Raw genomic sequence first — 24,826 nt, 5'->3', positions numbered from 1 at the left:
CGTTTTGTACAATCGAGTGAATCGCCTTTTTCTTAGAGAGTTTCGCTAGGCTGGTCATTGTGTGCGATAGCTAGTGGTTTAATATTCAAAATACTAATGGCAAGCGTGGCTGACTGTTTACAACTTATCAATCAAAATCGGTTACATTAACAATATATTCGCTTTTCTTTTCTATCATGTGCTTGCTTTCACTTGTCTATCGTTAGAAAAAAAAAGGAAAATTATCTAAAATTGTTTAAAGTAAGTAGAACAAACATTACATAAAGTCATTCACACATCCGCGACTTGTTCTAATCAAGTTAGATCATTGACAACTTTCACGAGAACCTCACTACTTATCACCTACAACTTACTGTCTACCACTGGCCGTCACCTTAACATTATATCTCCCACTTAGCATATCAAACACGCCGACAGTATTGCGTCAATGAAAGCCTTTCCATTTGTAGATAGTAATTATTTTATACAACCTGAACACAACCGACTTAATTCCGAGAAATGATTTCATGAACTGAAATTTTGCAAATTAGATGGTTTAATTATTTAAGTGTAAAAAAATCATGAACTGCAATAAAAAATCGAGTTAAAAAACCAAAATACCATTAATTATATTTAATGATTTCCATAAAAAAGTGATTTGAAGTAAATGTAGGTTCGTATCAAAAAAGACAATATTGTTGCTAACGAGCTGAACGATATGACACTTATATATTACTAGCTGATGCCGGCGGCTTCGTTCGCGTAGATACAGGGTTTTTAAAAATTACGAAGAAGAGATTACGAAGGAACTGCTTTGTAATCTCAAGTTTTGCTGTGACATTAGCTAGAAGTTGCAAAACTGCTAAAAACGGTAGGTTCCTAGAGCTAACATATATTTTCTACTTCATACTAAAACAAAATCTCGATAAAAAAAAGATTGAGGGAAAGTTCGGTTATATATCTTGTTTTCGAAGTCATGATATGAATTTTCGACACCGTGAAGTGAGTCGATTATTCCATAGTATAGAATGAAGTGATATATCATCATATTTTCAAGCTATTTATTTAGCAATTGACTCTTTCAGTAATTAAAAGTAGATATATAACTTAGACGTACCTAAATACTACAGAGTTTTGTATTCAAAGTAGTTTTTACTTCTTATAGCCTAAACACATGGTCGTACTTGGTTCGGCTATCGAAGGTGGTTCAGTACCGGACCATATTCGATGGTGCAGACACAATGTTATTATTTTTCCACATTAACCAATATTACTGCCGTGAAGCAGTAATGTGTAAGCATTACTGTGTTAAAAGCTAAGTGAAATCACTGTGCAAATGAGACTTAACATCTTATGTCTCAAGGTGACGAGCGCAACTGTAGTGCCGCTCAGAAATTTAGGGTTTTTCAAGAATACTGAGCGGCACTGCATTGTAATAGATAGGGCATATCAAATACAATCAGTTGAACGACCTGCTCGTCTCGTCCCTTATTTTCATAAAAAAAATATTATCGTTTGGAACGTACCGAGTACAACGCCGGACCAGTTATGAGGCGCCCACTGGACCGTCTGATTGTCCGGCTGTACCAAATCCGACCATGTGTTTAGGCTATTATGCTACGGCCATATTTTCGCGATACGTCTGGACCTGTTATTCGTCAGTTTATAGTATGGGCCACGCTGATCTATCATCAGGAGCATCAGATGTAATGTACGTACGCTCTTTTTTCTTCCTATTCCGATTAAAAATCAAATTCAGATATTTCAATCGCTTACGTTAGGTCAGCCCACTGAAGTACATAAAATATGGCGTGGCCAACCTTCTTCTATCGCATTTATCATATTAGGATATCATCCCCACCATCTGGATGTGTGACGTTTCTCTACAGTGAGATTATCAAGGAACTTTCTGCCACATACCACAAAGCTGTGGAATGAGCTTTCTTTTGCGGTCTTTCCGAGATGATACGACATTGGTAGCATCAAAAAAAAGTGCGTTTACCTTCCTTAAAGGCCTGCAAGAGAATGTGGGTGGCGGTGATTACTTTGCCCCAGGTAACCCATGCGCTCGTTTGTCCTCCATTTCCATAAAAAACCGATCGATTTCTCGTTCACCAAACTTTATAAAGAAGATTCTCCGACAACATACAGACCTGCTTATTACGAGATAATCATGACCCGCCAGTGAAAGTCAACGGTTGTTAATAAATCAATATGAACTAAATAACTTTCTACGTGGAACAATTGTGAGAAGTTGACAAGAAATCTGTGTATTGTGAAACACCTGCCAGTGCTACCACCTACCATCACCGCTGGTAGCACTGCGCCACCTCTACGTAATTGGGGACGCCAGCTATGTCAATATCCAAATAGGTATTGAGTGAAAGTTTATTTATTATCATATTTGGTATATTCCGCTGTTTTATAGACGTGAATTAATACATGATTTACGTAAATATTTAGAATTATGCAAATAAAAATCTTATGCTAACAAATGACAATCTATGCAGCCCAGTGGTTAAAGCCTCTGCCCGCTGAGCTAGATGTCCCAGGTTCAGATCCCGGTAGGTGCAAACATTTATTGATGAGTATATTATGATAGTTTCCGATTCATTTAGTGGTTATTTTCATAAACCACGTTACATGCAACTAAGTGACTAAAACAATCATGAAAGTACTAAATTAGCACCTTCAAAGGCATACCAATCAACAGCATACATATAATTTTTGTTTCCTCAATGTATTCATCAATAGAAATATTACCTTTTGAACCGACTTCAAAAAGGAGGAGGTCCTCAAATCGATTGGTATTTTTTTTAAACAACCGATAAAAATAGGCCACGTTTAATTCTTTAGTGTGAGAGACAAGCTACGTCTTACAGTCGAGATTTGTATCACACTTACTCAATTTTCTTCGACGTTTTCACAGCTGTCATAGTCTATTTAGAAATATAAAAAATTTAAGAGTTGTTGGTCCCATCAAAATTTCACATAGTTTGGCCCAGCAGTTTTCATTCATATAAACATTCATGTTTACTTAAAACCTATCAATAGGTAGCACATACAAATAATAGTATTTCATTTATAAATAGTTATAAGGTTTGCAGAAGAGGTGTACTAAATTAAACTTTTATTAAGTTATTTATACTTTTTTGTTTTTGTAGACAGTTTTTCTCAACGTAGTATTTTTTTTTTAAAAGCAGCTTTATGTAAGAGCTAGTGAATTTATTAAGACATATTTGTTTCGGCATTAAATATTCTTGTAACTTATTATAAATTTTATTTGACATTGGGTTATATCTGTGTAATATTAAGTTAGATTAAGTTCGAAAATGATTAGTATTGTAGAAAGGTATGTTGCGCCGGCCGGGGTGCGTATTTTCATGGAAGTTTAATGTATGTATATCGTACTAAATATACACTTATGCACCTATAGTACAAGCTAGTTTGGGGTTACATAATTTGGGTGAAAGTGTGTAGTTATTATTTTTATTATTACTATCTAATGTGGAACGAAATGAAAATTAATTAAGAGCTTTTAGAAATCGGTGAACTCAGCAGATTTATGTTCTCTTTCAAGATAATTATTCTAAAACTGTATTGTAATCCTGTTTAGCAAAGTATAAAAAGTATTTAAAATACAGGGTGAGTATTAATATGTGTTAAGTTACGTTTCTTGTATTGTGATGCAGATGTGGCTAGTATTTGATCGTCTGACGGCCTACTACTGTCAGTATTTAACTGTCAATAATCTGAAGCTGTCCCAATATACCCGATAAGTCATACTTATCGCCTTATATTGGGACGCGTGAATTGTAATTTCCATACAAACTTCTATCGCGGGTAAGCTATACGTGCTCTCATTGACAGACAGCGTGTACGGATAAGGTGAGTTACCGTCGATAAATTTATTACGTACGTAGTTGTTACGATTTTTATCTCAAGTAAGCCACAACCGGAGATAGACTGAATATTGGGAACGGCCGTTAAGGAATGACTTATGCACATAATATATTATAAGAATAAGCACGTCATTGTGTATATGCAATATTATTTGATAGAAATTTTTGGTAGAGCGCTCCGTTTCTTCTCTCGAAAAGTGCATCTTCGGAGACAATTTTGATTTAGTGATTCCACTGATAAAAATGATTATCAGGAATGAATTCAGAGAAAATAAATGATGTTAACTCAATTTTGATCTTTTATGAGTTTAGAGTGAATTAATAATTTCTGCCTTTAAGTTTGCAGTTACTAAACAGTTTTCGCAACTTCATTAATAACGTTGTTACATTGTTTGATAATAATATGATTATACTAAGTGAAGATGGATACTTATTTTGTTAGATCGCAACTTTGTATTGTTATGATACCATCGTACATATACTTAATACTTTAAGAGATTTTTTTATGACAGTAAGTGACGAGACGAGAAGGACGTTCAGCTGATGGTTATTGATATGCCCTGCCCATTACAATGCAGTACCGCTCAGGATTCTTGAGAAGATCCCAAAAATCCTGGGCGGCACTACAATTGCGCTCGTCACCTTGACACATACGATGTTAAGTCTCATTTGCACAGTAATATCACTAGCTACGGACTTTCTTTACTAAACACAATAATGCTCACATATTACTGATTCAAGGCAGAAATAGGCGCCGTTGTGGTACCCATAATATAGCCGGCATTCTGTGCAAAGGACCCTCCCACTGCTATATGGTAATATGAAGGTACCTTAATAATATAATATTGACACACTTTTTTTACACAAATTATCTTGCCCCAAGTTAAGCATATATAGCCTGTGTTATGGGTTACAAGACAACGATATATTTAATACAATATACTTACTTAAACATACATAAATTCATATAAACATACATAAATACATTTAAACATCCATGACTCGGAAACAAACATCCATATTCATCATATAAATGCTTGCACCTACCGGGATTCGAACCTGGGACCTCTATAGCTTAGTAGGTAGGATCGCTAACCACTCGGCTATACAGGTCGTCAAATTTAATGTACCATTAAATATCATGTCTAGTAATTCACAGAAAGTATTCACTTGAAAACCTTACTATATCAACCGACAAAGAAGCTCAGTCAATGTCATGGGAAACTCGACCTTCATTGTTTGAGCTGGCTTAAGGATTATCAACTATATATTGAATATCTGGACGTTTTGTTTTTGTCTGTAATAAATTGATCCCGACACCATCAATATTATCAAAAAATTAATCTCACACACTAGGTAAGACCTTAATATATTGGATGCAACAACCTTTACAGCTTGAATTCTTTGTTTGTTTAAAGATCTTTCGTGAACATGGCGGTCGTGATTACTGTTACAATTAGTAATTGCATCCAACAAATACAATGATTTATTAACTATAACCGGTTGACAAGGTAAGATCCGGATGATACTAATAATAATACGGGTGCTACTCGTGGTGGCTGGATGATCTTGTTACCGGGAGGTCTGCTTGGTGTGTTTTTTATTATTATTATTTCCTTTAAAGTTAAAGTTATTATATATTTTATTTTATGAAATGCTCACATAATGCCTCTATTCATTTGCGGTATGTGTGGATTGATGCATCTACTATACTCAATAACTCTTGTGTTTATAAGTATTAATTTACTTGTTTTTCCTTTTTTTGACTTACTCGTGTAAGCCTTTCAGTTTTTGACATTTGAGTATTTTTCTGCATATATTGTAATTGAAATGATTTGTAAAACAATTAAAATGTAAATCTTGACTCAAAAGAGTGGCTATGAGTTTTTTGCTACTTCTTCTCGTTAGCTCAACCCTTTACGAAGTAGCGGTAAATTCAATAAGAAACAATATTTTTATTTTTATTTGACATTCATAAGTGTCATTTACGTGACCTACATGAATAAAGTCTTTTTGAATTTGAATTTGAATATTGTGCGATGGACAATGCGACATACTATCGAATACGGTCCGCTACCGGTCCGCTACCGGACCGATTCTAATGGTTCGGCCGTACCAAATCCGATCATGTGTTTGGGCATGGAATATGGTCTTTTTCTAGTATATGAAAAATTTCCCTCTATAGCAATTATACCTATCATACCATTTATAATACATACTCCTTGACATTAATAGTTTTAAGGCGTCAATACGTGCCAGTGACCTTGGTAATAGGGCGAGCGCGGGAGACCAGTGCTTACGAGTCGTATTTAAATGTTAAAATAAGAATTAACAAATATTGATCATTAATAAATCAAATTCCAATATTTTTATTCAAAATAGGACTTAAAATCAGTTACTGTACGTCAAAAACTACCACCCATTCAAAACAGACTGCCTCAGACCTGAGAAGAATGGGCGCAAGAAACTCAGCGGGCCTTTTTTTTTAATATAAAATATGGATTACAATGTGATATCGTACAATAAACATTTATAATTAAAGAGCCTGAGGGTGTTCGCTTTATTCCCAGTCCGTGGTGTCATTAAGAAAATCGTTTATGCTATAATAACCTTTCCCACACAAATTAAATAATATGGTAATGGTAATAGATGACGGGTTACACTCCGGGAGTCCCGGCAGATGTGAAAACAGAGAACTAAGAGAAACCATTAACGTTATGCATTTTTTAATATTTTGGAATGGTAAGGGAATAATTTCGCACGAAATGCCTTACTTATCAGTATAAAAGTACTAGCACTTATGGGGATAAATACAATATTTATTAACTGCGCTATCGTACACAAAAATGACAATGTATATTACATAAAAATTTAACACATCAGAACTATTACAATAATATTACATCAAAAAGTTTATTTCTCAGAAAATTCATAATTTCAACGAATGTCTTATTAATTTTCGATCAGGTCACGTGTCCTGACGCTAGTTTAACATTTTATATCCATCCCAAGAAAAGTGCTCAATGCTGCTAAAGAAATTTTCACTTCAAACAATAAAGACAACCAAAAACAAGATGTAATTTACTATTCCGCATTTTTCTGATACAAAAATTATGTTATTTGGAGTAATATTAACCGAAACTTAAGGTTAAAACTATATATTCCAACGCCAAGTTGATGATTTCTTAGTTACAACATGCTATTTGAAAATATAAAAAGTACAACAATTATCCGACGTAATAAATCAAACACTATAATATTTTTTTTACAATTGCTGATTGAATTGTTAGTTGTCAATTTTCGGTATTCAAAGTCAAAAAATATAATAGCCAAAAAGCGGGAAAATCAGAATGGGTAATTTAATTAATGTCTTCTGTACTGACCAACAATATACCTACTGAGTCAGCTCCTTTTAGCAAGAAATCACGCGCCGCACAGTTCTTTTTATTTATTTTTGATAATTATTTCATTTAATTTAGTATTTTAAGATTATTATTAATAGTGTAAATTGAAGGAGTGTGTTTTTATTGCTAACTAGCTGACCCGACAGACGTTGTTCTGTATATAATAAATAAATTAATGTTTTTTTATGAATTTATCAATAATATAGGTATTATAACATCAAAAATTATTTCGTAAAATATGCACCCTGCTGTCGTAATGAAATTGTTTCACAGCAGAACTCTCAAACCGTGCGTCAATAAATTCTCTCATAGAAATTACGTATGGACACATCAAAGGAAAAACAAATTTGTTGTTTTTATTTAATTTAGCAGCGTTTTCCTATTTATTTTAAACCTTCTCTGGACTTCCACAAATAATTCAAGACCTACATTTGCCAAATCGGTCCAGCCGTTCTCGAGTTTTAGCGAGACTAACGAACAGCAATTCATTTTTATATATATAGATTGATAAGTAAAGTGTTTTCTATTCCATTCTAAATACGAACGTTTGACTTTCAATTAAACAGGTTGTGTTTTTTAGACAGATTACTTATTATTATTTCTCCGAAGCTTTATCCAGTCTTCAAAACCAATGTTTTCCATTACATAAAATTTTTCATTTATAATTTTTTTTTCCATTAATAAATGAGTATTAACCATTTCACCGTTATGTGTTCTTGTTAAATATAAATCAGTCATGTTACTGATATTTTATATTTCTAGCGTATTAATTACTTTTTCAGATTTATTTGCTTTAAGGTTCTATCTAAAATTTTGAATTAATTAAAAAGTAATAAATTAAATGTTAATAAATTAAATAAAAAAAGGATATTGTGGATTTTAAAAGATTAAACTCGATTTCATTTGATATTTAAATTAAAAAATGTAGAGATTGCTTTTTTTTTAATTATTTTTTATGAATATAAATATGTAGACACCTTTTCAGGATAATTAATGGATTATTTTAAATTATATTTTAAAAAACAAAGATTGAAATAACTAATCTTACAAAATACAATCTGTTTTAGAATATCGTAAGTAGCAAAGAGGACTCACCTTAAAAAGTTTTCACTCTCACAATAAATAGTTCACAATACAAACAATGTCGATGTATTCACATTTTCTGTACAACAAAAATGGTTCATCGTACACTACGGCACGTGTCTGTGGGAGCGCGGTGTCTGCTCGACTGATGGTGGCAACTAACAAGTGGTATCACCACTCACCACCGGGATGTGGTTTCGTGAACGCTGCCGTACCGACTGGTGTCAACAGTGACCACGTAGCTATCGCGGCGGTAAGAGCGGAGAACTTTATGCATAGGGCTGTCACAGCTGCCTTTTTTTAAAATGAAAATAAGGGAAGAGACGAGCAGAATGTTTAGCTGGTGGTAATTGATACATTGCAGTGCCGCTCAGGATTACTGAAAAACCCAAAAGTTCTGAATGGCACTCTAACTGCGCTCACCTTGAGACATAAGATGTCAAGTCTCATTTGCCCAATAATTTCACAAGCTACGGCGCCCTTCAGGCCGAAACATAGTAATGCTTATACATTACTGCTTCACGGGAGAAATAGGCGCCGTTGTGGTACCCATAATCTAGTCTAAATCCTCTCTCACTTATTACAATAGAATAAAATCTTAATATATTTAAATCCAGTGTCCTGATGTTTGTTTCCAGTGAACTCCTAAACCAATGAACGGATTTTAATGTGAATTACTTAATGGGTGCAGTCTAGTCCAACTTGAGAGATAGGATACCTGTTATTTCGATTTGGGACCCGTAACTATTTTTATTTCTAATATTTATTTTATACGGACATATTTCCTGTGAGAGAATTTACTCTCGCACGGTTTGACAGTTCTGCTGTGAAACAATTTCTTAGAGCAACAGGGAGCATAATTTACGAAATAATTCTTGATGTTATGAAATATTATTGACAAATTCATAAAAAAAAAAAATTTATTATGTACAGAACAGCGTCGGGTCAGGTAGTAGAAGTAATTTTAATTACAGGGAATGTCAATAACATAAAATATTGCATCAACGTCAAGGAGCATGGGGAGAAGAACTGAAAAGAAACTCCCAGCACCTCTTTTAACTCATGCTATATGAACTTAGCCTACTTAATATATTAATATTGGCTTCTTTCAAAGTCAAAGTCAAATAAAATTTATTCAATTAGGCTTAACTTAAGCGCTATTGAATCGTCACTATAAATATTTCTTTTAAATAAAAAAAAATTAACAAAAAAACAACCGACTTCAAAAACACTATTCCAAAACAACAGATATAATATGCACTAAAAAGTATAAAAATAATTGCGCATTTTTATACAATATGATTCTAGTTACGATTATTGTAATTTTTGGAATCGGTGTCTTTCCGCCGCGACCCGCTCTCGCCTCTCACCTCCTCACGACTCAAGCACATCTCACCTATAACTATGTATGTAGTTACAAGCCTATCTTGGATGACACCGACTCCAAAAATCACAATAATCGTAACTAGAATTACATTGGCCTGCAAAAGTAAGTATCACACTTTTCAAATTAAATTTTTTTCATAACTATAGAAGGTAGAGATTTAAGATTAAAAACGTTTTGTTACAAATTTTATAGGATTTAATTCTTAGAAACTAAAATTATACATTAGTAACATTTTTAACTTAAAAAAGATAAAACAATGAAAATAGACATTTTTAGTTTAGTGTAAAAAAAATCAACTAAAATGTATTACATGTTATTTAATTTTTAATAACTGGTATTGCCTCCTCAAGCTCTGATTACAGCTTCGAGCCGGTTTGGCATACTGAACACTAGGTTTCGGAGCCGATGTTGGGGAATATTCTCCCATTCTTCTACCAAAGCCTGCTTTAGTGCCCTGAGGATAGTAGGTGGTGGTCTGCGATTTCTGCCAAGCCATCACGCTGATACCGACCTCCTGAATATACTATATGTATATAATATATATAATATATATAATATATATAATATAATATATAATATATACTCTTGTACGATATGAGCCGTGTGTGGCCGGGCATTATCATGCATCAGCATCGATCCATCACCCATATTTGCTAAATACGGCCCTGCATACTCATTGAGAATCTCTTGAGCATATCTTTGCCCAGTGAGGGTGCCATTTTCTATGGCTACTAGCTCTGTGTGACCTTCTTAAGATATTCCAGCCCATACATGTACACTGCCTCCATCGTATTGGACTCTTTCTGATATGCAGGCTTGAAGGTATCGCTCACCAGGTCGCCTGTAAACACTTCGCCTTCCATCAGAAGTGTAAAGGGAGAATCGAGACTCATCTGCAAACAAAATTCTTGACCATTCTTCTTCATCCCACTGCATGTGTTCACGGGCGTATCGCAGTCTCGCTACTCGATACTGTTTCTCGAGTTTTGGGCCACTCGCTGGTCTTCGGGGTTTCAAATTTGCTTCAGCAAGTCTTCTTCTCATTGTACTGTCACTAATAAAGTCCCTCCGGGTCTGAAGTAGCTGTTGCTGGACTTCAACTGCATTTTTGGTGGCGATTTCTTAACACAATGGAATTAATATAACGATCTTCTCGGGCACTGGTACACCTGGGTCTGCCATTACATGGTCTCCTCAGATGGTGTCCAGTCTCTTCGTACCTTCGCTTTACCGTCTGGACCGTTCGTACCGTCACACCCACCATTCTTGCAGTGCGACGCATACTGATGCCTAGTTCCAGAAAAGCCATCCTAGCACATTCTTCAACTGAAAGAGGCATGATAAATAAATGTTATGTGCTTTCTAGCATAAATTTTTAAAACAAGACCCATCGATCTTGAAAAAAATTTAAAACAGAAAGAAAAATGTGAATGGTAAAATTCGAATTCGGAAACGTCCACTTTGAAAAAGGAATGGTTTTGTTTTTGAAGTTTTTTTTCAGCCAATTCTTAAAAGAAGGTATGTACAAAATTAAATTCTCTTTGGAGTCCTTTTTATTTCGAAAGTATATCTTGTGAACTTAAAACGTTATCCGAATTTTAAAAGTGTGATACTTACATTTGAAGGCCAGTGTAGATTGTATAAAAATACGTAATAATATTTTTTTTTTAGATTTTTAGTGAATTTGAAGTACACTACCGAGTTGTTATCGTCTAAATATGTGCAGTTATACTAAATTTTTCAATGCAGCAATGAATGTAAGCGCTTAATTGAAGAGTTCCGTTACTTTGCTATGGATTCCGTAATCAGAACCTGACCAAACTCTCACCAAACTATCTTTGAAGTATATCCTGTCCAATAAAAAAAATCGGTTGGCGCAATATTGAGTTATTCGTAAATTTATCATCCAATTTGCTATACGTATGTATAGCAAATTTAATGATAAATTTCATGGATGCCATTGTCAGATCTGGACCATGGGACCACACGGGAAGCACCAGCTTTCAAATAAAAAAAGAATTATCAAAGTCGGATCACCCAGTCGAAAGTTTTGAGGTAACAAACATAAAAAAAAAACCGATGAATTGAGAACCTCCTCCTTTTTTTAAGTCGCTTAATTACTGAACATACAAGAACCTCAACGGCCACTCTTTTCAATCAATAAGAGTGTTTTATAATGGCTGTAACATACAAGACAAATTTGATTGTAAGGCACTGCATCCAACATGTAAATTGTGTTATTTAAAAGCGTTTTAAATAGCAAATATTTAATAAAAAGTATTTTTTTTATGATAATAAGAGACGAGACGAGCAGGACGTTCAGCTGATGGTAATTGATACGCCCTGCCTGTACAATGCAGTGCCGCTCAGGATTCTTGAAAAATTCAAAAATTCTGAGCGGCACTACAATTGCGCTCGTCACCTTGAGACATAAGATGTTCAGTCTCATTTGCCCAGTAATTTCACTAGCTACGGCGCCCTTCAGACTAAAACACAGTAATGCTTACACATTACTGCTTTACGGCAGAAATGTGGCACCGTTGTGGTACCCATAATCTAGCCGGCATCCTGTGCAATGGAGCCTCCCACTGGTGCAATAGAGCCTCCCACTGGTAATAAAGAATAAACTGTATAAATATAAATTATTGTATATTGGATGCATCAACATTTAGAGCTTGAATTCATTGTTTGTGTAAGGATGTTTCGTGAACATGATGGTCGTGATTACTGTCATAATTAGTAATCGCATATCCAACAAATACACTGATTTTTAAACTATAAAATACCTGGCTCCACAAGCAGCACCTGTTCACGAGTTGACGCATAGATCAGCCATATTTGAGGGAAGGAGATGACCCAGCACACGACGCCGCCGCACGCAACTTCATTTTAGTGAATATGACCAACCATGTTATAGCATACACATGATAACTACAAAATTATAAAACAATGCTTACAAAGCAAGCCTACTAAGCGATTCTATATAATGCAAATTTCAGTAGATTTTATACAAACCAAAAGAATATGATAATATAATATTCATATTACATTAATGAGATTACACAATCAAGACCAGGGGCATCTATTTTCAATACTTCTTTATCGTCTACATATTCTTTAATCGTATATTAGACTTTTTGAATAATAGGCGAGTCTTTTTATATTTTTTAGTGTAGGAGTTAGAGATGTAATATTATTTGGAATTTTATTAAAGAACTGTTACACTGAGACATACAAATGAGTTTTGTATTTTACAGAGTCTCGTTTTTGGAGTTGATATTTCATTTTTATTTCTTGTACTAGCTGACCTGGCAAACGTTGTTTTGCCATATAAATTATATATGTAAACCTTCATAAAGCTTCAACGAATCTATTACAAAAGATTTCATTGAGATCGGTGGAATAGTTTAGGAGTTATTAGGGAACATACAACCATACATTCTCTTTTATATATAAGCAGATAGATTGATGGAATGTATGTCTTTATTTTGTATGTGTTCATTCTTTCTATTATAAGCCATCCATATTTTATTAAAAAATTAATTGGCATACTATTGTTAGAATACCAATGTGTTTATAGTGATTTCTAAGGGATTCTCTAGAATTCAGATTAAATAGATGGCCCTAATCGCCCTTTTTTTTCTTTGTCAAAGAAGCTTTAATATATCTCGGTGAGTCCTGATATAAACAAACTTGTCAGGGTAACAATAAATGATTAAATTAAATAAAAAGCAATTCGAGATATTCTACGACCTACATGGATACAAAATATTATCGCGTAATTGTATATCATAATACCGTAAGGATTGGTGTGATTACTGTTACTTGAAAGATCTCATAATAATAATATTATCATTTTGAGAGTCCATTCCCATTATTTTAGGTATGGAATATTCCCACGACTACACATGTTATATAAAAAATTATAGAAAAAATGCCCGGGATCGAAATAACCTTAATCTCACCAGACATTATACTGTCGAAAGGGATTAAGCGTATTTATAATGAGCGATAACAGTAACGATACGATATCGTGGGGCTGACACTTTTATAATTCTCTTAAGAACTGTTACACCTTAAGATTAAGGATTGGTCTCCGCTGCGCTCAAACTAGATATCGCAGGCGACGTCGTGAAGTGCGGTAGCTAATACTACGCCCAAGTGGGCGTACTCAAGCCAATCTCGAACAATTTGGGACGTTGACGTGCCACATGTTCTGTTTAGTTTTGTTAATAATTGAAACTAAGGTGCTGGGTTGCGTAGTAAAACATGGTAAAAATAATACTACAAAATGAGAAAGACACTGGGGTCACATTACATCAGTAAGTATAAAACTAAGCGTATGTAACAAAATTTTATATATGTCATTGAGTGTCAAGATGCCACGAACAAAAGCATCTAATAGTTACCGTAATCAAAAAAATATTGTTCTTAGGTAGTGAGGTATCTAGTTGGAGCGCAGCGGAGACCATTTCTTAATCTAACTGTTGCACAGTTTACTAATGTCCAAAACCAAATATCTCTGTTAAAGGCATAAAAAGGCATTTATTTTCTCATAATTAATTCCTTTAGGATTCTTTTTGACTCTGAGAGAAAAGAAACGGCACAAGAAACTGTTCAATAAAATATTCAACATTGTACTGTCATAGTTATTATTATAAAATTATCATAACCTAATCCCAGGCTGTCCTATATTTTAGATATTCAGCTGTCGAGTAGTAAGACAATGGAATTTGAGAGCAATTTTTTAGTAAAACATTTAAATTTATTTATAGATAACGTCTGAACAGCGACGACGTTGGAAAGCTTAACCAAATTGGTACCTTTTATATCGCATAGACTCTCGATTCACATCAACGCATGATATCGTTGTCGTCCGAGCAGACGATATATCGGTGACGAGTCGTGACCGTTATCGTCTAATGCGAATACGGCCTATAATAGAAGTGCCGACGATCAGGTACGTAATAGCCCGTATCCGTTAACACAAGTTATCTTTCATAATGGTTCCATTGTACAAGATAAATTTTAATAGCACTATGAACTATTTGGAAGTGTCAATAGGTTTCAGCTTCGGGTGTGGAATTCTTAAAATATTACCTTTATTTATTTATTTATTTACCACACAACTCTCATTAGGAGACCTAATGTGACAGTTACAAACAAACAGGAACAATATATGCCAACAACTAGCAAATCAATCTTAAACTAATCATTCAATATTATTATATAATTACATTACAAAAACAAAAAAATATGTACATTAGAAATAATACGTTAATACAAAAAAATACAAAAAACTTGAACATACAACTATTTACTATAACAGACTAGATATAATAATACCCTTACGAGTTCACTCCACATTCACCCAAAAATGTCCACTATGTTGTGGAGTTAATTTATATGGCGAACTTAAACCAACTTGTGGTGTGTGGCATAAGCCACTGGTAACTTGTTATTCTTCTGGCGTTGCAATATAGTAGAAACAGTATCATTAAGAGAATCAGAATCAATCTGGTGACATAGCGGTTCATCTTCCTCTTCCTTATATTAATGATAAATATCCGGACGATCGAGCCTTGCTCGGATTTTTAAGAATGTACAAAACTTGAACAAAAAAAAACTAATAGGACATCTGGATTCAAAGCGGGGTCTTCTGCTTTCCGGATCACCCAATGTCCCATCTGAGCTATAATAGTCTTGTATATAGTGGCGAAATTTACCTTTGTATTCTAATGTTATTGTAGCTGTTTCTCATTGAAACATGGATAAAACCATTTTTTTTTAATTGAAACCTAGCTAGATCGATTTATCACCCCCGAAATCCCCTGCATACTTAATTTTATGAAAATCGTTGGAGCCGTTTCCGAGATTCAGATTATATATATATATATATATATATATATATATATATACAAGAATTGCTCGCTTAAAGATATAAGATAATGTCTGGATGATTACAACATACATTTTTTGACTACGATGTAGGGACCGTGCCTTGTACAGGGCCCAAATAATAGACTTCGCATGTTAGTGACATGAAACAGTGAATATTTAACAATTTAACTGACATTCTCTTCGTGGGAACTAGTATTAACAAACATCCAATTAATAATTTAGTTGCTCAATGCTGTATCACACTGCCTGCGGTGCCGCAACGTTTGTGCCTCACTCGCGGCAATTCAAAGTTTGCCATAAATTCATATTTATATTATGTGCATCAACATTCGTGAAGGCATAAACAGCGTGCCAAATCATCTATTATGACCTACATACTTACATACCAAAGATAAAAATCAATATTTATATAAATTAGTCTTTAGAAAGAATTTTTAATCATTTTTTTTAATTTTACAATCATCACAATGCTGTTGTTTTTATGAGAAGAGCTGATATGAAGCTTAGATTTTAGATACTAATATGAACAAACAGAATAAGCGTGCTTGTCAAGAGAAGCTGGAAACCACTGCTAAGACAAGGTTGTTTCATAGTTTGATTAACTATATTGAATACGCCTATGTCTAAAAATTTGGGGAGCTATTTAGACTAGTCGTATAATATAACTTCTCACGTTCAATGCGAGCTTTATTTTGTCCTACGTTTAAAACAGAATACCTGTCGGGAGACTTCTCTGGAAAGAAATAAACTACGGATCTTAATTACTCCTGTAGCTGTCATGGCTTTTCCTATTTAAATACCATGTTAATTTTTTGTCTTACTTTTGGTACTCTTAACCGAAACTCAAATAGCAAACATAAAATATAAATAAAATTATTGTGTTATTCATAAATGAATGGAAACACTTTATTGGACAATAAATAAAAAAAATTGTAGATAAAAATTATGGTAGCACAATTAGGTGACCTAATCGCCATTCAGCGAGAGTTTGACATCTGTTTTTTATTATGAAAAAGGAGGACGAACGAGCGTACGGGTCACCTGGTGTTAAGTAATCACCGCCGCCCACATTCTCTTGCAATACCAGAGGAATCACAAGAGCGTTGCCGGCCCTTAAGGAAGGTGTACGCGCTTTTTTTGAAGGTACCCATGTCGTATCGTCCCGGAAACACCGCACTAGGAAGCTCATTCCACAGCTTTGTAGTACGAGGAAGAAAGCTCCTTGAAAACCGCACTGTGGAGGATCGCCACATATCCAGTTGGTGCGGATGATATCCTAACTTGTGGCGTGTCGTGCGAAGGTGGAATTCGGCGGCAGTAATCAGGTTAAACAGCTCTTCGGAGCACTCCCCCTGATATATGCGGTAGAAGACACACAATGAAGCGACATCTCTACGCAACGCCAAGTGATCCAGCCGTTCACAGAGCACTGGGTCCCCGACAACAATCTGTTGACGAGTCTATGGATATAGCCCGCACAATTTTATGTGGAAATGCTCTAATAGTCAGCTCAATTGCCTAGTGCATCGCTAATTATTACAAGGCGAAAAGTTTCGCAAATGTAGCAATGGCGATCGCTGTATTGGGAAATAGAACTACCTGTAAGTACGTCTTTGTACGTTTTTCTCAATACGTACAAAAGTGTATAGGTATTGTAATTTACTATAAATACTTTTATTAAAAATTTTACCTTATTAACGTTTTTGACAAAAACAGACCTGATAAAAACGGTCGTAAGAAATTCAGTGGGTTTTTAAAAGTAATTTTAACTATCCTTTAAGTTGACATACGTAAAAATGTGTCTATTTCAGTTTTTCTAGATCTCAAGAAAGCTTTTGACACCGTCTCTCCCCATTCTTATACATACAATAGAAGCCATTGGTATTAGAGGAACGTAGCTACACCTATTCAGTTAGTATCTTTCTGAACGTAAGCAAAAAGTAATACTAGGTGGCGAATACGAGTCAGTATCGTACAGAGTGCCACAGGGCAGCGTTGTTATCCTATTTTTAATATATATAAATGACTTGAACTTGAACGAACACAACATACTCTTATTAAAACAATGTACTTTTAAAAGCGCAGATTTTCCACGGATAGCTTATAAAAAAAAACAAATGATTGTAAAAAACTAGCACAGGATGCGGGCTAGATTTTGGGTACCACAACGGCGCCTATTTCTACTGTGAAGCAGTGAAATTCCTGGCAAAATGAGATTTAAAATCTTATGTTTTTTAATCCTGACAGGCACTGCATTTTAATGGGCAGATGGCAAGGCGCAAAGGCGATAAGAAGGATTATTAATGGGAGACACCTTCCCCTAGTTTTTAAGTACTTTTTGTATAAGATATAAACAAGTTTTATTTTATTTATATATTTATTTAAATAAAATATTTATATGAAGTAAATATTTTTCTTTTCAAGAACAGAAAAGCGTGTTAATCTACATTAGGTTTGGGCGCATATGTTACCTTATTTTAATCAAGGAAAATACTACTTTTAAATTTCACAACATCTCGTTTGTTGGTACTTTTTTTGTATCCTGTTGTAGAAGTACATTATACGGCCCAATGAAACACCTACCTACAAAATCGACTAATATAATAATAATCGCTTATAACAACAAATGAGAGAAATTTATTAAGGCGCGGTCATACCTCAATATCCACAAAAATTGGTTTCTTAGAGAGTCGATTACAACATAACGCAATGAAAATATTCCAACGTAAACAAATACAGTGCACAATGAAGGACTTTAAGAAAATTTTGAAGAGAATAGAATATTTATATATAATTTGAAATATCCAAAAAAAAAAAATGGAAGTTCCTTCCCAAAAATAAAGTTTGGAGTCAAAAATCTCCGAATTTTCAGCTACAACGACATTCTTTCTTTAAAGAATTTAATAGAATTAGTACTTTTCTAAAACTTAAACCCAATTTTCACAATATGTAAATTTTAAATAAACAAAAGAAAATCCGTAAAATAAATGCCCATTCGCAGCTTAGTCACATGAACAACACAAATATTGTACGGTTGCTTGTAGCGTTTAGAATCCTAGTCAGTCCGCGCCTTAAGAGGATGTTTCAGTATTCGGGTTAGGATGTTGATATCTAAATGAGTTTATAATCTCGAAAATGGAATGTTAGGATGTTGAATGAAAGTCAATAACACGATATGTTTGATAACAATAACAATATCCTCCAATCGTAGACTCCAAGCCTAGACTCCCAATTTAAAGGCCGGTGCTATAATATATTATGGAACTGTGTACACAGGTAAGTTAAGCAGGAACACTAAATAAATTACATAATACGATTTGGCTTATATTATAGGCTGTACTTACTATATTTCCTTTTTTCTCTAGATTTTAGAGTAAGAATAAGAGTTGAGATGTTATCTCGATTTATTAATTTCAAACACCGTTACAAAATCAATTGTTTTTATATGTTTTAGAATTTTAGCTTTTCTTCTTACTTTAATACCTTTATTTCCAAAAATTAATTAATTAAAAACCAAGGAAGTCGAGCTGTAAAAAATAAAAAAGGTTTTATTAAATTTAATAGAACCACCAAATAATAAAAATGAATAAAATATAATAAAAAGTTTGTTTCAAATAAGTTCTTATGATCCCATAGTATGTCAGTAGAAACAGAGATATTATAACATCCTTTAAACATGTGTTAGTTAATTCATTCAAATTTAAAATCTTTAAATCAACTTTCTTCAAAGTAAAACTAAGCTGAGGAGTGAGCTTCCTATTGCAGTGTTTCCGGGACGACACGTCATGGATACCATAAAAAATGCACTACTTCCTTAAGGCCGGCAACGCTCCTGTGATTCCTCTGGTGTTGTAAGAGAATGTGGGCGGTGGTGATCACTTAACACCAGGTAACCGATACGAAAATACTGAGACATTTAAAAATTCAATTCCTTCACAATATAAAAATATGTACTGACCGAAATGAATTGCTCACAAACGTTGTTGTGGTAAGAGAGTTGTATTATTACATTGGTATTTTAATATAGGTAATTGTTTGTACAAAGTGTGTACAAGAAATGAGGTACATTCGTGTCAAAAATCGTATATCAAAATTATTAAAATATAATCGTATAGCAAAATTACACAAATTAAGGCGCCCATAAAATTGTTTATGCCATAAATATATCTCATAACCTAGTCATACTCAAACAGTTCACCTAACTAACTAAGCCACATTAACGTAAAAAGTATAAAAAAAACTAAAAAGCATTATGAGTTCAGTACGGTATAATATCAATCTCCGCAAACAGTAAACAAATAAAAGAAAAAAATTATTATTATGTGAATATTGTAATAGTACGTGAAATAAATATAAATAATAATAAAATAAAGTGATACCATTTAATTAACGCGAGTATTACACTAATATAACACTTTCTATTGGCTTATGCAAGTTTGATGAAGATGGATGATGCAAGATGTTTGGTAAGAATAACATTTTTGTCTTAGATAAAGGATTGATCTCCTCTGCGCTCCAACTAGATACTGTAGGCGTAGTCGCAAAATTCAGCAACTAATACTACGCCCAAGTTGGCGTACTTGAGCTAGTCTTCGAGAATGTGTGACGTTGACGTGCCACATGTTCTGTTATACTTTGCTAATTATTGAAACTAAAATACGTAGGAAAACTTTGTAAATATAAGAAATACTACGAAGAATAAGAAATAAGAAAGACTCTGGGATCACATAGTAATAAGTATTTAGTAATTTCAGTGTAAAATAACACGAAGCGTTACAAATATTTGAAAGATGCAATTGCGTGTCAAGAAGCCACGCACACAAGCATCTAATAGTTGCCGTAATAAAAAAACCTATTGTTCTTAGGTAGTGCGGTATCTAGTTGGAGCGCAGCGGTGACCAATACTTAATCTAAGATTTTGTTTGAACATACGTCTTGTTCGGGTTACGGAACGTTTGGGATCGTATGGTTCCAGACACAGTGAACATCAGTCATATCTTACGAAATATATGCTGCGCTTTTTCGTGGTAATTTGTAAAAATAGAAGTGATAAGTACTAGTTATTTTGATTCAAAGTAAATCACATTTATATCAATAAAGTATTGAATATGATATGGTTTTCTGAATAAAAAACTGATTTTATCCATTACACGCATAAGATGTACGTATAATACAACGTAAATCAGAAAGGGTATAACACCCCTTCAATGGTACGTTATTTGGGTCATATGCAATAGTATGGTGATGTTTAAGTTTTAATAAATAAATAAAAAAAAAGAAAAAGACTTCCCTACGAAATAAAAATATTATTTTTCAATTTCTTTTCTTAGACAACCCTAAATTTAAAGAGACTGCCAGTTTTAGGCGGGGCCTTTGTTTATAAACAGAATGAGGTCACCTACCTATTGACTTAAACATAAACAATAATCTATGATTAAGGAGTATGCACACTACATGAAATGTGGCTTGTGTCTATGTTATTATTCATTCATTTTTTACTTCCTGTTATTGAAACCAATAAACAAAATAAGAAATTACATAACATTACACAGTTTCGCGTCTGTATTCCTGAGGGGTTAGAGGTGTATTTTTTCCACCCACGTTTCACTATGTTTAATTCCTACGTAATAGGGGGCGAGCATCTACATTTCTGAACTATTGGCTGCTAGTGAGAAATTTCCTACGAAAAACTCAATAACTGCCCCATTCCATACCCAGGCCGGGTACAAAACCAGGTCCGGGAATGGAGTACATATTATTAATACGAGGATGGTCAAAGATATCCATATTTGACAAAAAAATTCCGTGAAGAACAATTTCTTTATAGGAGTCTATTAGAATTATCTTTATTGGATAAAACATTTTTGAATTAAAATGTCAAGACTCATTTGCCCAGTAATAAGAACAGCTACAGTGCCATTCAGACCAAACCATAATAATGCTTACACATTTTTGCTTCACGGCAGCAAAAGGTGCCGTTGTGGTACCCATAATCTACAATTACATATTTGGAAATATTTTCAATGTAACTTGAAGAAAACTTCAAATAATTCTACATTGAAGTATGTTTATATGCCTTTAGAATAGACATTTATACACACACAGAGCAGTAAATATCGTGTTTCAAAGCACAATTCAAAGAGTATTAACGCAGACAGGCCGATCTTTTCAACCTAACATATTGAAAAAAACAAAAAACACAAAATGTAAAAACACGGTTACAATTACACTAGTTTTTATCTTTTAAACGTGTTTTATTTAAATTTGTAACACTCGCGGAAATCAGAGTAAATACTAACATAACATAGTTTCATAATAAGATTAGAATTAAAAAAATCTTTATTGGTTAATACATAACTACAGTAAATACAAATTTAGAAGTATTTTCAATGTCAGCTAAAGCAAATGCACATACAAAATATCTTTGTCTTCATGGCAAAATGAGAAGACAAATTGCTTTACAGCTGCAATGAATCGTAGGCATTTTACTATTATCTGATATTATGTCACATCTACGTTTTTCATCTGTTTAAGGTCAAAGAGAGTTCAAAAAAACAGCTGATTAGGGTTGAGGGAATCATACTTTTTGCGAAAACTTAGCAGTTTAAATATTGTATAAAATTATAATGCTAATTCATTTCTGACTTCACATAGTCATTAGAGATGACCTAAGGAATGTCTGGTTCAAAGCATAGTATACCCATTTAGTTTCATCTTGTATATCCCTACTAATATTATAAAAATTTGAATGTAAGTTTTTGTTTTGTGACAATAAAGTAAGTTTGTTTGTTACGCTTTCACGCCTAAACCACTGACCTGATTTTGATGAAATTTGTTACAGAAATAGACAAGACCTTGGCGGTGTTAAAATAGGGGGAATATATAATGGAAATTTGTATGACAGTTCGTCATTATCGAAGATAACATTGTATATAGGCACTTGATAAGAAATATATAAATATTTGTTCTAGCGTTTTTAAAATTTAGACCTGTGTGGGGTGAAAAATGGGATGAAAGTTCTATAATTGGTAGCTTATAAAAATGTATTAACCAAAGCAGTTTGTAGTGTATTATTGACAAAGATATATAAATATTTAATGTTTGTATTTTGTAGTTGATTGTACCGCGTCATAATAAAGTAGGTACACACGGCGCGCCGGTCCGTGCCCGCTGTGCGCTGTGTCCGGCTTTCTCTTATGTAACAGCCGTCACAGTCAGAAAGACCACCACCCGCCACCCACCGATGACCACCATACATGCAAACGTGTTATTACGTCCTTGTATGCCTCCCGGTGATGAATAGGGTCTTTAACCAACCTATCACTAGACACATACCAGCATATAGAAATGAGACTGAAGTTTAAGAATAGCAGATATAAGCTACACAAGGCTAGCAATATGTATTTATTCATACAAAACAAATCTTATAACTATATTTACAATACTATGACTACATAAAATTAAAACTATCATTACGTGGAAGCGTATGAAGAAAACTGGCAGCATTTCGCGTTGGATAGCTAGGCTGATCTGTTGACCGAAATAGCTGCCAGCGCTTAGGTTTCCAGAAGCTAAATTGAGGCACGAAGGTAGTACTTTGTACATTCTCCGCGCCTCTGGGCCTCACCCCACGGGCCAAGTGTCTCGACACCAAACGGTACAATGATAAATGACTCAAGGCTAGTTATAATTAAATACTTAGAAAAACGGGCTCGTCACCACAATAAAAGTGAAAAGGAGAAGTGTCCAAGGATGTCACGATGTAGGATGTACGAACGTGGGAAAAGAAAAAGACCAATTAATTGTAGATGGCAAGTTGTTTTAGAAAAAATATTACCTATTTTTATTTTAAACGTCAGCTCTCGTTGAGATCTATCGGTGACGTACTTTATACACAAAAAAATCTTAGTGTGATATTTATACAATTTAGGAAACTATGGGTGTTATAGTTCAGAACATATTTTTAAAATATAAATTTATAAGGTTCTCAGTTAATAAATACTAAACAACAAAACAGTGTTATTATTCGTCAAACTAATAGCAAAAAAAAATTGTTGCTAATTCTACTCGGTTACCTAGTAAGCGACGTACCGACAATCGTCTGTACTACAGTATCAAAAAAGTCAACATCACGCGGTGTTCCCAAGCGGTCACCCATCTAAGTACTGACCGCGCCCGACGTTGCTTAACTTCGGTGATCGGACGAGAACCGGTGTATTCAACGTGGTATGGACGTTGGCGACGGTTTTGTTTAAATTTTTGAATAAATTTTATTATATACTTATGACCGAGTAAACACAGTCTAGTTTGCCTTTGTATTTCAAATTTAATTAATCTTTGTATGAATACAATATCTTATATGGCACGACTGCATAGTTTTTTGTGATCACAATTGACGAAAAGATGAAGTGCACTCACATGTGGGGTTGAGTTGGAAAGAGCGACAACTATTTACTCAGAATTTTATATTTAAGTCTTGTGATGGCTTTAATTAATATTATTATTAACACACGGTGAACTACTAATTTGGGACTTTTGGTGGTAACCACGTATTAGTAGTGGTCAATACTGAAATCTGAGTAGGTATAAGGTATACAGTTTTGTTAGGATGTTGAAAACAGCTATAAAATAGTTGACAAAACCGCCATCTAGTAAACCAGTTTTGTAACATTGCTACAACCAAGAGCAAACTATTTATAATGCCGGTACACTACACTATTAACATAATAGTTCAATACTGAGTAAATAGGTGTCACTTTTTCCAACTCAATCGCATTTGTGAGTGCACTTCATCTTTTCGTCAAAAGTGATCACACAAAACTATGCGGTCGGGCCACATAAGATATTGTATTCATACAAAGATTAAGTTACTTAAATTTGAAATACAAAGTCAAACTAGACTGTGTTCACTCGTAGTCCAGTTATTATAGTAAGTTCACCTCGGAATTCGAGATACCCAGCTGTAAGTCTGTAAATACTTGTATATTGACACCCTAAAAGTTGTCTCAAAACCTACATATGGTTTTGTGTAAGCAACTATTAAATTTCAAGGTAAAAGTTCCCAAAAATCGGCTTTTTGCGGTTTTTTTGGAAATATCTCAGTTCCTATGGGTTTTTTGCTATTTGTATTTGTATCAATATTGTAGAATACAAAATTCTCTACAAATTTT

At 33.9% G+C, this 24,826-nt stretch overlaps 1 protein-coding gene and 1 non-coding gene across 2 annotated transcripts in view; both read right to left on the bottom strand.

Moving 5' to 3' along the window:
* The window catches only part of LOC126967416 (uncharacterized), a 56,541-nt gene extending 48,039 nt beyond the window's left edge, over positions 1–8,502 (bottom strand). The window contains exon 1 of the mRNA XM_050811909.1: positions 8,381–8,502. The gene's annotated coding sequence lies outside the window, so the exon portion shown is untranslated. The remainder of the gene's footprint in view (positions 1–8,380) is intronic.
* Positions 8,503–23,777: 15,275 nt separating this feature from the next.
* LOC126971280 (5S ribosomal RNA) lies at positions 23,778–23,896 on the bottom strand. The gene has a single exon (XR_007730888.1). It is a non-coding gene; the product is annotated as a 5S ribosomal RNA (ribosomal RNA).
* Positions 23,897–24,826: the final 930 nt, after the last annotated feature.

Source organism: Leptidea sinapis, chromosome 1 (genome assembly GCF_905404315.1).
Source record: "Leptidea sinapis chromosome 1, ilLepSina1.1, whole genome shotgun sequence".
NCBI classification, from domain to species: Eukaryota; Metazoa; Arthropoda; class Insecta; order Lepidoptera; family Pieridae; genus Leptidea; species Leptidea sinapis.
This window is presented reverse-complemented; position numbering and strand designations above follow the sequence as displayed.